The following is a 16700-nucleotide window of genomic DNA, read 5'->3' as shown; positions in this document are numbered from 1 at the left end:
TTTTAGGTTGCCTGTGTATACAGTGTGTCCCCGGATGGACTGAACAAGAGGGAAAAAATTTTTAATTTTAATTTTACGCAAAAAAGTCATTCTTTATAAAAATTTGTGCTTACCTCAAAACCACCTATTCTGAAATAAAAATCTAGATATTCCTTTTAGCAGCTGAGAAAATTACAAAAAACGCAAAATCTACAGCGGACATTTTTCTAAGTTGCATGTTTTTGATTAAATCAGACTATCATTGTATCTTCCATGGCAACCTGATAAGCAAATCAAGTTAAAAAAGACACCTTAGAGCTTAAGAGAAACATTTTATTTTATTCAATGTAAAAAATGTAAAGTAAAAATTAAAAATTTTTTCCCTCTTGTTCAGTCCATCCGGGGACACACTATATAAAAATGTGTTGTATTTGGTATCTATGCTCAATATTAAGTTCAAAGTAGTTCAAACAAGAGTGGCCACTATTTCATTTCGTAGATTTGAGTTTACCAAAGTAACCTTAAATAGAAAAAGAAACCTGTAAAGGACAATGTAAATTGGAATTCGTGCACCATTTAATTTTTTTTATAAATATGTTGAAAACACAAATCGTGCAATATAATCAATTACCTGTAGTACAATTGCAGATAGAACTACCTGAAGGTCAAATAATGACTTCACTAAAGAATTTACGAATTTACTTAGAGTTCAAAATTTAGATTTCGAAAAATTTCAACCCCTGCCAAACGCTTGTAACGGTTACTTTGAGTTTAATGTGGGAATTGCATCGGTGTATGATTTTTGCTCGTAGTGTGAATATTGGTTTGCTTTATCTTCGTTAGCTTTCGTAATTGGTACGTGTATGTATAAATATATCCACATATTTTTGGATTCTAAAAGAAGAAACAATGTTGTAGGGTCTTATCCCCTGCAATTTGGGGACCTATTGGCCAAGTCATAGAGATTAAGTGGGGTAATTTTGATCCCCTTTTGATGTTTGTAAGATTATTTATTTAGGGGCGGGGTGGGGGCGGGGAGTTGATAGTTGATTCAGCGCCCTAGCCAGAGTTTTGTTGAATTACTAGTACAAATTTTGGTATAATTATTGTTGAGGCCCTGCGCTTAACCAAGCGGTTCACTGTTTGTCTTTTTTTAGCGCCTTGTGGAATTGTCTGGATAGGCTTGGAATTTTCTACTAACTACCACCCTTCTTTCTAATTCCTTTTTAGGGGAGAGGGGACTGGTTTTATGATTCATGGTACTGTAATGAGAGGTCTCCATGAAAGGAATCTATTTCTACCAACCATTTCTACCAACCATAGTCCTCCTCCTTGACCCCTTATTGTGCTCGGTTATTATTTATTATATTTGAAGAGCGGAGGATACTCACAAAGAGCGACTGAGACGTCTGGAAGAAATATATTCATTGCGAATTTTGCAGACTTGCCCTTAGTAGTACCAAGTTAAAGTTTTGAAAATGGGGTGGGAGGAGGGGGCGCACGTTAATGAAGGGTTTTATTGAAATGAATTGGTTTCTGCAAACTATAACTTCCCTGCGCAAGTGATTTTATCTTTCATTGTTTCAACAAAAGGAACTGTTTTCTTCATTTTGGTGAAATTTTATGTCAACATGCGAGGAGCGCATTATACCATTGCTTGTACCGGTACCATGATTTTAGTAACCATTTGCCGTAACGCATGTGATGCTGATCCAATACTAAACATAAGCTCTAAATCTAATCCTCCTGTCACCTCCCGTTTGATCCATTTATTTCCACAACCATTTGTCTATTTTATATTTTCGTTTCACAAAATAGTCTTTGTCAAAGCTACCACTTTGCAACGAGTAATTACAAGGTGAGTAAATTACATTTTAAATCAGAAATTAATGTTTTATCGTTTTAGATTGTAATATTCTGAAACTGCAACTTTTACTTTGGACGAAAATAAGTTGCAGTCCTATTTCCGTAATGGAAGTAAAGAGGAAACGGAGTTTGGACGTAGTCGACTCGCCTGTGCGTGGTGGAATTTCGAGAGGCATAACATGTCGTTGATTACGAGAACTTACGCCGCCTCATTATTCGTGTAGTTAAGCGATTTGACGATACAGGAAGTGCTGCTTGTGGGAAATCTCGTCGCCCAACAGTTGCTAACGAGGCAGTAGTAGAAGATGTGTGTGCTCGTCTTGAAAAAAGCCCGCAAAAGCCACTGCGACAGCTATCCCAACAAATTTGTTTGTCATACGGAACCTGATAGAAGATAACGAGGAAATAGTTGCATTTCTAGCCGCACAAGGTAACCGTGCAACAAGAACATCATCATCCCCACTTGAAAAACGTGTAAATTATTGCAATTGACTTAAAACTTATTTCTTGGATGAGACTTGGTTTCATTTTAGTGGATAGCCCAAAGCTAGCTCATCCTTTGAAGGTAGGCGTGGTACCCTAAAACCAACCCTAAAAGCAAAATGTAACAAGTTTGATGAATCCGTTATGTGAATTGTGGTACATGTGATGCCTTTTGTATTATCCAAACCGTGTCATCGAGTAGTTTAAAAATAAAGGTAGTTTTACATTTTTTTCATTTTTCAGCTGTTAAGTTAATGTGAAGCTTATAAATTGCGAATGCTGTAACAGCGTTGAAACTAAAATGTTGAATGATGTTTGAGCTCATACTTCTCTTGCCAACTTCACCTGATGTCCGCGGGAAACTATTTTCGCAATAATGCCTGTTAAAATAATTACCTAACGTTAAAAGGTACTTCGAAAGGTAAGAGGCATTGAATGCAAAAGTAAACAAGGTATTATTTTTAAGAGTTTACGAGCTGACGTGGTAATGAAATTACTCGAATACCTTCAAGCCTTAAAAAAAATAAAAAGCGCCGCATGAGCCCCTTTACGTAGAAAGTACGACGGCATCAGAGGGTTGAATGGGATTTTCATAAAAATTTCGAGACGGTTAGGTGAATGACTATAGTCAGGTTCTTATAAGATGGTCTAAAGAACGGGAGAGGCTATAAAAAGTAATACGCGAAGGACAATAACTGAATGCAGCTAAAGGATATGAAGACATAAACGTGGAAATAACCTCCTACATGTGACTTGAGCTGAAATTCAAATTCCAAGTGCGACGAGGCGCATACGAGAAACACGTTTATAGAAAAGAAAATTTGGAATTATAATACGTCGACGTCGGCGTCGAATTTGGAGGGGTCGCGTAAAATACGAAATTCTGTAACCAATGTCGGGAACTAATCGTAAACTGTTAATAATACTTTTAAAGGGGAAAAAATGTTTCGGAGGTAAGGATTTTGGGTTGATACTCGGGTCACGATCGCCAAACGTTAGCGCGGATGTGACAATTTTATACTTCGATAGCAGAAACGAACGCGTTATTTCATTAGAGCAGCACTCTTAAGTAGACTCAACGAATTCTTACATCTGTTACGTCTTGCTTTTTGTTAAGCTCATCATTTCCATCTCACACACGTCTCCGAGAAATCTTATTATTAATCTTTCCAGTCGGTAAGCACGCCGCATCGCAATCCAGTTGTTACGATCTTTGTGGTCGTGCTCACAAGAAGGCAAACATTGCTTCAACTTTGTATCTTGCATACATATATAATCCGAATCCCGCAATTTACATGAATTACATATTAGCTCACCCAAATTTTCGCGTGCCCAAATTTTAATTACACGACTTGGAGGAACTCGACGCCCTTAGGAAATTCGAAAGTAGTTACGCTTTAAAAATATTGTGTGCTGTATGTTATTTTTATTTCATCTCTTGCGAATTGCGTTCTAATACAGTCGGCGAGGAAAGGTGTATGCATGTGATGTGCGCCAGGGGCTAAAGAGAAGATGATGTATTGGCAGCAAGCGCGGGGTGCTGCTGGAAACGGCACACGAAAATTGAATTTAAATTCATGAAAACTGGGAGTTGCCAACCCAAGCTAGGCGTCTTTCCTCTTTTTTTTTGCATCTAAGGTTCGCGAATTCTGTGTTCAATTTACCAAGATAAAGGAAATTGCTCGACGAATTATATACTGTAAGTACATGCAAACATTGTAATTTTCGAAAGCACGCGTTAAATGAAAAGTGGTTGCAATGTAATAACCTTTTTACGGTTCAAAATTGAATTTAAAGTCGCACTAACTAACCTGTGCACTTTTATAAAGGTACAACTGTGATTAGTGACAAAGTGGCGGTAATTAGATTATTATTCTATTATGTGCGCCTTTAGTAAACTCACGCTAACGTCTGTGTTTTAATGAGCGATTTTTGGCATCTTTCCAAAACAAGTATAGTTCAGGTTCAAGTAGTACGTAGTTGTTTTTGTTTGATAATCTATTTTAATGCTCTAAGACGTTTCCGCATCCATTCAATACTCACAGCCCATAGTTTTGTTTACGTGACAATAACAACCAATCGTAAAATTTATTGATTGTGCACACGAAATAGTTATTTTCCGAAAAGTGCGTGAAGTTGGTGATTCCGAAACGAAAGCAGGACGTTACCAATACAGCGTAGTTGTGCTGTCGTGCAGGAAAATATCAACGTGATAAAAGATTGCGCCGCTTGACCTCACATTCCAAGGAACAAAAGGGCATTGCCGGACTACGGAATTTGGAGATTTCATTCCGACTATTTGGATAAGTACAATTAACCGCAATTAATTGAATGGGTTACAGATAATCGTTGATAAATCGAGATTACATCTGTTTAGGTGCGCTCTTAAAAAACTTGAAATTTGACAACGGTCCCATATTCTTCCGATGTCGGGTAGTTAATTAAAAACAGTTTTAATTTGTTTCAACGTGTCGAAGATCGACGGGAATTCCCTTAGAATGGTTTTTTACCCAACAAATCTGAAAAAGCTTACAAAACGGGAACACGTGAAGAAGCCTTAAAAAATAAAGTAACCAAAGGAGGTATGAACAAATCGAGGGAGTAAGCATAAGAGAATAAGATGCGAAAGCAGAAACCGAAGCAGGCGGGTTAACATAATATGCCAAAAATGCCGAGAAAGATGATATGAAGGTGAAGAAAACGATAAACTCGTGGTAGCTGAGTAGGGGGGCAGCTCCCAGGAATAGAAGAAACAAGTAAAGTTACAGTTTCTAAGGGTTGTACAGTGTATACCCTTGTAGCTAACTATGTCGTTTATTTGGGTGGCGTTAAACTGGGTCAAAATAATCGTTTTTTTTTTCATATAAACCAAACCATGCTGTCAAAAGTTAGATTTAGTATCTGTTTTTTTTAATCCTAAAAATTGACCTAAACGACCCTCGCTTCACGAAAAAGTGCTCGTGCATTTGGAAATTGAATGTAAATTTTTAGCGCATTTGTTAAGAGTTTAAAAAAATGTGCTATTTTTTTCGTTTTGTTGTCCGTTCGACCGTCCGTCGGTCTACCCTTGGTCCGCCCGAACCCACAGCTGCGGTTTTGATCTGCTTTTAGGGGAATGGTCCTACAGTTCTGGATTTTTTTTGCAATAGGTATCCTATACCTGGAAGGTTATTTCCTGAGATACTGTTCTTGAAAGTAAAACACGCATAACTTTTATATGTGAATGCTTGCAGAATGCAGAGGTTGGTTGCTAAGATGGGGGATCGAGCTACTTGATTGGCGCGTTTTTTAAGAATAAAAAAATTCTGGATTTTTTTTGCAATCACCTTGAAGGTGTGCAAACTTGGAACTTTGGAACTTTGGAGTTGAAGGAGCGCAAGGAAGTGAGAAAGTTCCGTAAGAGCCAAATAATGCAATGAGTTTCTAAGGAAGTGGTTTGATGTGATGGGAATCCGATGCATTTGAAGAAGCTTTCGATAGGACGAAATAGATGAAGACATCGAATAAGCTCAGATGTACAATCTCTAGCGATGAGGCGACGTTGGACATCCTTGGGGAGCGCACAGACCTCAGAGCTGTGCAAGGCCCTTTAGAAAAAAGCTCAAATTCATCTAATAGAGATATAGAGACTTGAATTAATCTTTCCAAGCCTAAAGCTCGAAGCCCTTTTGAGTGTAAATGAAATTATTTAGACAAAAAGACAAAACGTAACTCGCCTGATAAGCCTAGTAAGAAAAAAAAGCACGGTTGAAACAAGAGTACAATTTTTTCCTTAAAAATATCAGAATCACTTAATCGTTTTGATTTTCCGGATATTACGAATGCCTCTTTACGGGTCAATGTCGTCTGAATACAGTACAAATTTGATTGTGATGTGATTCATACGTAAGTTTTGTTTGTGCAAGTACGTATGAATTATTTTTTGTTGGATATCGCTGTAGTATTGTTTGCTTGGCCTTCACTGTATTCTAACGTAAGTAGCTATTAGCAAATTATGATTGGTTCTTGAGGCGAGTTCAGAATGCGTTTTTCGTTTTCGCATTAATTCTTTTTTCAAACACGTTGGCCGACGGGCGATTTAACCTATATTTTGTAGAATTCTTGCATGGATGTTTGACCGACGTTCTGCATTTTCTCCAATTGGGAGGCTATAAATTGGAATCATTCAATCGGTAAGTGGCACAGACATTTAGTGAACTATTTATTATCTTGTACTATCTTTTTAGGAGTTCTATTCGCTTTACATGAAGTTCGAACGGATTAATCGTTTCTGTAATATTGTTATTAAGTAGAGGTATGTTGGTTTTTTGTGTTCAAAGGCATGTTATATTGTTTTTTTTTTGGTTCATGTTTTGTCATCACATTTTAAGTTCAAGTTCGTGAATTTTTATGTTCGAGTCTTCCTTCAATATTGTGAGTGTAAATTTCAAATTCAATTTTAAATCCACGTTAATTACGAGGTTTAACAACATCATTTTCCTATCAAGACACTTAAAAAACGACTGCCATTTTGTGTGGACGGTGAACGTGAAAGGGAGGTCAACATTTAATCTGGGCCAATCTGTAATTACAGCGCTCCCTAGTAATCGAAAATCTTGTGATAGTTGTAGGGTAGGGAGCATTGAATCAATACCACTCTTGGAAATACGTTTTAATGTTCTTTTCCCTACAGCTTTCACAAGATTTTCGTGTACTATTATAAGGGGTATCTGGTTCCACATCGTTCCCCAATACGTATATTGCACATAAGTACCATATAAACCATAGTTTTTGGAAAGGGACCATAAAAGCTAACACCAGAAGCTAACGAAGTCAGGAAAAGAAGATTCTATTGTCCTTTATGCAAAACTACCACAACAGTCCTTCGGGCTGAATGTTTCGCGGGAGTCCGTAGCACCGAATACCCCCAGTAAACGAAAAACTTGTGATAGTTGTAGGGTGGAGAGCATTGAATCAATGCCCCCTATGGAAAGACATTTTAGTGTTCTTTTCCCTACAGCTTTCACAAGATTTTCGTGTACTGGGGGGTGTTCCATACACCCAGACCCCCCGGTTCTACATTCTTCCCCAACACGTATATTGCTCATATACCATATAATGATTATAGCCAAAGAGACCATAGAAGCTAACACCAGAAGCTCACGAAGTATGGATTACTCATCAAGAAAACAACATTCTAAAGTCCCTTGTAGAAAAGTACCACAACACTCCTTTGGGCTGAATGTTTCGGTGGAGACCGTAGCACCGGGGGGTCTGGGGGTATAGAATACCCCCCAGTACACGAAAATCTTGTGAAAGTTGTAGGGGAAAGAACATTAAACGTCTTTCCATGGGGAGTATCGAATCAATGTTATCTTCCCTATAACTATCACAAAATCTTCGTATATTGGGGTGTATTCCATACCACCGGGCCCCCTGGTTCTACATTCTTCCCCAACACGTATATTGCACACTCCATATAGGGGAACTAGGCCATTGGGTTAACTAGAATAAACTTCTTACTCTGAAATTAAAATAATTTAGTAATTTTTGTATAGTTTCCTCTTCAAGGAACTTTTAACGACAGCTTCTTAACTTCTTAACATTTTTTCGTAATTCATTATTATCACCATCGATATATGGTCGATTTTGAACATGGTTTAGTTTGTGTTGCGCACGCTGATCTCCTTCAGAGACCGTTGTGCCTTGTTAATCGATTTTGAATTACAAGTACGCTCTTCAAGCATAAAGCCCGGGTCACATTTTGGGGAATAGCCCGTGGTGTAAAGTCAAATTTTGGAAATTGCCCTGGGGTGCCCGGTTATATTTTATCAGTTGACCTGGGGTAGTTTCGGCAGTTGGTCCGGGGTGCACATATTTCGGTAGTGGGCTTGTGGTGCTTTGGTAGTTGACCCGAGGTGTTTTGGAGGTTGGCCGGGGGGGTACCCGTGGTCTTAGACCCCATCTAAGATACCAGACCCGTCATTTTGGATGTTGAACCCGATACTTTGACGTCATTTGTGATTTTTTTTTATTGGTGTTGGTATTTTAACCCACGATACTTTAAATAAAAGGCTAACGTGTTACCACTTGAGCTACGGGGGGCTTTAACAATGTTATAGTTAATGTTATAGAGATTGAAGTCAATAAAAGCAAGCGGAAAGTACTTTGACCTTTAGTAATTTTGCAAACTGCGCAATTGCAAGCTGATCCAAACGTGGCGACTAAGGTTCAAAAGGTACCGTCTTGCTTATTGGTAGCTCAGGTGATTACGCGCTAGCCTTCTATTTTAGGTACCGTACCAATAACAAAAAATCACCGATGCCGTCAAAGTGTCGAGCCCAGCATATAAGATGGCGGGTGTAGCATCTTAGATGGGTACAAGATGACGGGTACCCCCGCGCCAATTCCCGTAATACCCTGGGCCAACTACCGAAACACCGCAAACCGACAGCCGAAATATGACACCCCGGAGGAACTGCCGACATATGGCACCCTGGATCAACTGCCGCAATATGATCCTGTACCCCGAGTCAATTGCAAAAATTTGAGCTCGTACCTCGGATCAATTGCCAAAATTTGACCTTGCGCTCTGTGCCAATTGCCAAAGGTTGCGGCCAGAATCAATTGTCAAATATGACCCAGGCCAACTGCCGAAATATTTTCCTACAGTCCCCATAATTTTTCCACGCTAAAGTATCACAATACCTACTTCCGAAGATGAAGTAAGTTTAAACGATTCCAAAATTTACTGTCCTTCCATTTTGCAAACGCTAAATATAAAAAATTTCTTTAGCTGGTCCCCACAGAAGCTAGCATTTAGGAGATTTTTTGATTTCGCAAAAAAAAGCAAAAATAGTGTACACAGATTTATACTGAATGAAGAGTCCATAGCTTAACGCCCGATTTACATATCGGTAACATCACGTTCTGATCACGGTACGGTCATTTATTGTAGCGCGTATTCTGACCTCGGTTCTGACCGTAAACTGACCGATAATGTGAATCAGCCATAAGAAATACACGCTATAATAATTGACCGCACCGTGAGCGGACCGTCATCTGATGTGACGGATAATGTTAACCGGCCTTTAATAGTTTTCCCTTATTCCTTGTGAAGAACTTCAATGGTACTCGTTCAAACGACAGACCTCTATAATTGGCTCTTGGATGTTAATGTATGGGTCCAAATGACCCTGTAAAATGCTATCGTGCAACGTTCTGGCCTCCTTTGAGGAAAAACAGAAATTGGATGTCTTTTCACAATTATTATGGCTGTTGTTTCTATGGCGCAGATGCAAACAAAGTAGGTACTTGCTGAACTTTTACAAAGGTACTTATACTCATGGCGACACATGTACGAATGGCTAGCGTATGAGATGTTTCTTCTCAAATGAAAAGCAGTAAAAGGCCAACGGTTCAAATGCTCTTAGAGCGAACCAATTTGCGTAAGTATACAAGAAAAATTCTTGACGAATTGTAATGGGTTTTCAGCTCCTTGCAGTTTACCCATCCATTAAATTTATACAAAATACATCTTGTACAACATACAAATTGCGTTTGGCAATACAAGCCTTCCGCTCCATTAAAACTTCCCAGTTTTCCTCCAGCTGGTTTTTCATGCTTTTGCTATTAGACGCTATTAACGTCGTCGCGTTTCGGATGTAGGGCTGTCGATAACATCTGCAAGTTGCAGTAGACAACGCTGCAATGCGACGCCATCGAAAACACTCTCCGACGACGTTTTCGTAAGTGCGTACACCGAAATGGTGCCGTACCGTGCTTTAAATCATTTCGAAATTTACGGTCGCTGCGATAACACTTTGAATTATACGCTACATTGTTTTCAAATTATTTTGTGTGTTGAATTTCCGCAGAGAGAGAATTATAGATCCAGCCATACCAACAACTGTTATTCGAGACTAATATCACACACCCTCGGATATATCTATATGAAAATGTGAAATACGGCGAGCCAATTGGGAATTCCGCCAATGTCGTAAAAACATTTTCGGATTGCTTACTTTTGAACGCAACGGAAATTAATTTGAAACGCTAAAAGCTGGTAATAGGGTCAACATATTCGTAAGTGTCTTTATTACCCTCCTGTTTAAGAAAGTTGTGCCCGAGGCTCATCCGAATGCTCTCCTTTTCCCGTTCTCATTCAGTTCATGTTCAGCGTTCCATTCCAAAGCTCTCAAGTTTGAATGCCTGAAAGCTCGAGCTTGTAGATTTATAAGCATCGTGTATTACAAGCACATAGAATCTACCTCGAACCCATTAACATTACAATTAAAAAGCAAACAGCACGAGTAAAGGGTTGAAAATGCAAATTGGTTGTTACCTCCTTAACGGACGTTGAAGGGTACGTGACTACCTGGCGATGGATTTTTTGCGTATATGCAAATTAGTACTTAACGGAAGTGTCTCGTTTGACATTGGTGATTTTTTCGGTGAACAGAAAACAATTTGTACACAGTATATAAAGCTTTGTGTGCTTGTTTGCATCGATGCAGGGTTGTTGCGGATGATCGTCAGGGCCGCCCCCGTCGGAGCTGGTTTCCTAGGCAACCGTGCACGGTCTCACCACTCATGGCTGACTCTTATGTCACATATGAACACACATGTAGATTTTCAATAATAAAAAGTAAGAAAAACGACGTTTTGACGATATTCGGTCGTACGTTTTATTTCTGGTAAATTGAAAAATGGGCTTAGTTCCCTTTTAGCGAAGGAAATTACAGCTTCTCGGTGAGATTGTTACGCGGCGTGGAAATGAGATGATGCTTTATTAAGCTTAAAAATGGCACAGGTGGTTCTCTGCACGTGAAATTATCACATTAGAGTTTTCTAATTTGAAAGTCGTCGCCCATCAATTAACCGAACGGAAGAGGCTGTCATGCGATGTCCGACATTATCAGATTGTGATGGGATCAAGTGGTGCAGGTGCAATGGCTTCCGCTGTCCATTACTTGGTCTATTTGTTCTCAAGTGTCTCTCGAACGGTTGCCTTTAACACCCTTTTCGTATTGTGTGTTAAAATAAATAATATCGAAATGTATCTGTTCCCCTCAATTTCATGTCATTTTAACCCTTTAAAGTGCATTATATGATTTAACCCTCGATAACGTTTGTGTACTTGTATTTCGCTTCCTGTTTGATTACACATTACACACATCTTTCTAAGGGTAACATTGCAATAAATCAGGAAATTTAAAAATTCCGAGCACACATGCACGCTGCATTTTGCATACGTAAATGCTTAATCGAGCATGATCGCCCTTTATTATGGGGAATTATTTACAATTTTCGAGCACATTTGTTATTAACGAGAGAACTTCAACCAACAGCCGAGTGCGCTTCGATTTTTCCACGAGTTAGTAGGTCATGGTCTAGTTTACACTTCCTCTCGCTTTAATTTTAAAATGGGAAACTCATCTCTTAAAAACACGAGGGAAAGTATTTGAAGACTCTAGTTGTAAGCGGAAGAGCGGGCGGGAACGGAGGCAATGAATGAACGGGGGCAGTACGAGGCGAGCTTCCATTCAAGCTTTTTTTTGTAACAAACTTTTAACTCGAAGGTAAATGAACTCTCGCAATTAAATTACGTCTAACGCACCACCGATGTTATTCTCTGCTACCCTTTAAGGGCGGGGTGCGGTACCTCTTCGGGTCACAAATCTCTTCTACACATATATACGCACAAACCTCCTTTTGTTTGGTTAATAATAAAACACATTTTTCTTTTCCACTAGAGCATGGTTTATATCATATTTTTTACTATATGTTAAAAGGGTCGCGAAGATTCTATAGACAGGGTAAATTACATTTTTTTAAGGGGTTGGGACGAAGTATTATCATGCATATGTGTGTCGGTTGAGCTTGCCGACTATAATTTATTCGGTATGCAGATGCGTTACGGGTTAACCTTGAAATTTTAATTTAGGCAAAGGGTAATGAGAAAACCCCCACCAACCCTTAGCGATAGGACGGCCCCGAAAAGGGTTATCACTTGGCGGGCATTAAAAAAAAGCTCGTTCTTGCCTCGTGAAGACGTATGTGGTGAGCTTTTTATTGTGCGCGCTACAAATTATTGTCAATTAGCGATTGTTATTATTTATGTATGTAATTCGATTCGCCGTAGAAGAATAAGTTACTTTCGAACCCATTACGAATTTTCCAAAGAAAAGTTGCCGCTGGGAGTGGAAAAGTGCGACGAGTGTTAAGTGGTTGGTTTTCCGATGTAAGTACCTAATCAAGTTTTTGTTGTTGCGGCCAAAAGCCCGGTATCAATTGCACCAATTCCATTCATTTTAAAATCGGAAATCATGAACACCAATTTTCGCTCAACTTTTTCTTCGTCATTTTCAAACACTTCTTCCTGAAAATGCAGAAAATGTGTCGATCCATCATTGTTTTCTAATTCTCAATCATTTTTGTTTCTAAGTTACACCAAAATCCAAGAACTTTAGCCAATAAAAAAAAACTATATGTAGTTTGTGCATTTAAATTTAACGCTTTTCTTGCGACGGCGCTTTCCGAAATTGATAATTTCTTTAGTTTTGAGGTCTTACCACTCGTAAATCTTTCAAATTGAGGAGTAGTGTCAATTGTTAGTAGAAATTGTTAGGCAATTGTAGAGGAAACTTTCCATATTGACAAATGTAAACAGGGCCATAAAGAACTTAATTGCTTCAATTTAATCTTAGGACGAGCCCGCTTAATTTTTTTGGGTTCGTTAAAAACAATAGATTTGCAATGGATCCTTTTGGACAATTTCTGGATTGTATAGGATGCGTATAAAATTAAAGTCACTTTAAAAAATGTGAGTATGAACAATTTAGGAACAGGACTCCCTTAATTTTTTTATTGTAACTGGATCATTGCGTTTGGCAAACTATTGGGCAGAGAAACTTTACGTTCAGATTACATGGCACTTTTAAAAGAGTAGCTTTTACATTTTGAGGTAATATTTTGTAAAAGGTTGGTGAAATTGGTGTGATTTGGCTATGGTCCTTCTCCAATTCTATTCCTATCGCTTTTACGGCACTCAGTTGTAGAAATGTTGGCAAATACTTTCGAAATATGTAAAAATATACAGGATGTCCCAATTAAAAAGGTTACTTGTATCTCAATAATCAATTATTAGTAATATTTCGTAGCTGTATTCCAGAATTCATAGCATAAATCTGAAGACATTCACCGCGTTGTTTTTTTTACAAACTTTGATTAAGCCAAAAATTTAAAACCAGAAAAGTGGCTAGTACATGATTGGAAAACGTTTTTCTTGTAGTTTTCATGTTTAAAACTAATGAACGGACCCTTAAAGATTTCTGGTAGAAAACCAAATTAAATTTAAAGGCGAATCTGGCGATATTCAATTTTTAGAAGTCAAAACCAATGGATTTCCACAAATTTGCAATAGTTAATCTGACTTAGAAATCGCTCGGTGTGCATTAGTTTAGTTGCTTTAAAGAGAAATTATCTGTTTTTTATACAGACTGTATCTAATATTCTCATTTTTGCCTTCTTGTTCTCTAAATTGGCCCAAATGTCATTTTAACTAAGTACACATTTGTTTCATGATTTGATAGATATTTGTTGTTAAGCTCTACCTTCAAATCGGATGTTTAAATAAATTAGACGCTAAACTACCTTAAGTTGATGGACAAAGAAATAAAATTATAATAGGAGGTACACAAAAATGTGTGGTAAAAATTAGCACCAATTAAGTAACAGAAGATAAATCATTTTTGATGCAGTGTGCTACGGTTCTATAACGCGGACTGCTATCCCAACTTTTTTAAACCACTGAATATATAGAAAATCAAGTATATTATAACCAATGAAGGCACAACAACAAAATTAGTAACTGCTGGTTAAAGTATTCGTTTTTTTGTAAGTTTAGTAAGTTAGCAGACCTGAGGGTACATATTATAGCAACAATAATTGTCAAATTAGGATGCGAACTGTATTTTAACCCTGTTTAGTGTTTACTATTGTTTTAGACAGAAAGATCAGGTGATAGAAATTAACCTACCAACAAAATAGCAACAAATTTTGAAGCATCACTGTTGGTAGTATGCTATTTTTATTACAAGGATTGCTCCTTTTTTAAGCGACTTAATACACAAAATTTTTAATTTTTATTTATTATATATTTTTAATTTTAATTTAATGACTGTAAATAAAGCAAAGATTGAAAAGAAATTTAATAAAATGCCACTTCATGGGACCAGCGAGAAGTTAGCCAATTTTTCCTTTGGTTTAAATAGTTTGTTAAGTTTCTCGATTATCTGTGATTGTTCGATAATTGATAATTTTTGATTGTTTTAGGCTTAAAATTCAGTTCCAAATATAAAATGTTTGATTGTTTTTGTGTTTTCAAAAGAAGCAACATATATGTATATTTTTATTATACTCTTCTCTGAATCACAATATCCGTCTTCAACACTACAATGCGTGCAAAATCGGGCCTTTAAGACACAAGTGCTTTAAGGTTGCTAAGTAATGTTACTTCAAATATGAATTATGAAACTATCATCTGGGGTTGAAAGCAAAAATCTTCTTAGGTCGCTTTCTGCAAATGCAAAATAGGTCACATTCACCCGCACTTTTTAAAAAACAGAAAGGTGGTGTTTTCCAACATCAGGGGTAAAAAGACAAATTATTTTCAGCTTCGGATATCAAAAAATTTTGACGCTACTACCATACGACTACAATTTCCTGCTTGTTGTTATGTCCTTTATGAATCATATGAATAATTTTGCTCGAACGTCATTTTTACTACTAACTATAAAAAATATTTTATAATTTCTTACTTAATTGTTGTTAAGCTGTACCTTGAAATTACTTTTACCACCCGCATGTGAGTAAGGCAGGTATTACATTGGGGTTAGAAATGAGCGTTTGGTTTAAAAAAAAACCTTTGAAGGTGCAATCGTTGTGTTCGTAGAAAGTTTGAATGCGGGCAAAATTGTTGGAGGGTTGAAAAGAACACAAGAGGAAACATATACATTGCAAAGCAAGCAATAAGTTAATGTCAGTTTACCGCGTAGTAAAATGTTCACTGCCGACTTATTATAAAGGTCGCTTTTTAGCGCATTTTTAATATATGTTGAAATTTCAACCATAGATACTTTTAGTAAAGGCAAACATTGTAAACATTCGATGTGCGCATGCGCAGTCTATGTGCATTCTGCGCAGTACCAACTACCTTGTATGAAGATATTTCTTTGAACCATAGATACATCTAGTGAAGAAAAACATAGTGCACATAACTATGGCCTTTTGGGAAGTACTGATCAATGAATCGAAAATGCGCTCACCTTAGGGCTAAAACCTTTTTTTATTTGGCTATAGCAATCTGTCCAAGTTATTTTGTAAAATCTTACTTTTATGGTCTTAACTACGCGGTAAATATGCAAGTACCTATACCTACAGTAACTGTATTTTGGATATGTCATATGTCCACAATATACATTTTACCTTAAGCAGTGCCTTTATTCACATAATTTCACAAAAACACAAAGAAAAGTGTAAACTCATACTAAAGTACCTATAGCATTTTAGCCCCAATATGGTGACCAGAACGAACTACCAATCAAAAACGAGATACCCGGTTGTATCCACTGTTCTAAATTGAGCCATTGTACCTATACCTAGAAACGATTGGATTTAATGCCATAAACTTGTGAAAATACAATGAGAGCATTAAGGGCTTTTAATATAAATGAATCCGCGAGATCCTATTAAGTATAATAACCAAATCTTATTTTCCCCGCAAAGACAATTACCATTACTTGAGTCAGGTATACTGCTATTGATGAGGGTACAGGTGTAATGAATCAATTGCCCGCCAATAAAATAAAATAAAACTGTCGAAGGCTTCCTGGATTTAAGAAAAATTACAGTTGTATAAGACCTACGGTAATTAAGTCCTAAATCCGTAAGGTCAGGAACGGTTTATGTACACAATTGCAGTTCGTGCTACCTCAATGGATTTTCTTGATTAAAATTTAAAAAAAACAGTACAAATAAATAAAAAAAAACTTTCGAGACCAAACGAGAGTCTCGTCGAGACTCTCGCCGAGAGTGATGGTTAGTTTCGTCTCGTCGAGACGTGACGAGACGAGACTGAACCTTGGTTTCGTCTCGAAAATTCGAGCGCAGGAAAACGTACCACTTCGATACCACTCAATTCAATACAGGTTGTCCTAGGAGGAATGGGCAATATATTGGGAAATTAAAGTAGAAGTTACTTGAAGACAAAAAGTCCGATAAACTATATTTTTTTCTCAACCGTTTCGAAGATATAGCTAACAATTGTACTCGGTACCTAGTTTTAATAAGGCGACTATAAATCAATTGTCTCTAGCCAACTATAGTCAGCT

Source organism: Photinus pyralis, unplaced genomic scaffold (assembly GCF_008802855.1).
Source record: "Photinus pyralis isolate 1611_PpyrPB1 unplaced genomic scaffold, Ppyr1.3 Ppyr1.4_LG8, whole genome shotgun sequence".
Taxonomy (NCBI): Eukaryota; Metazoa; Arthropoda; class Insecta; order Coleoptera; family Lampyridae; genus Photinus; species Photinus pyralis.
The sequence above is the reverse complement of the archived record's forward strand: the minus strand, read 5'-3'. Positions refer to the sequence as shown.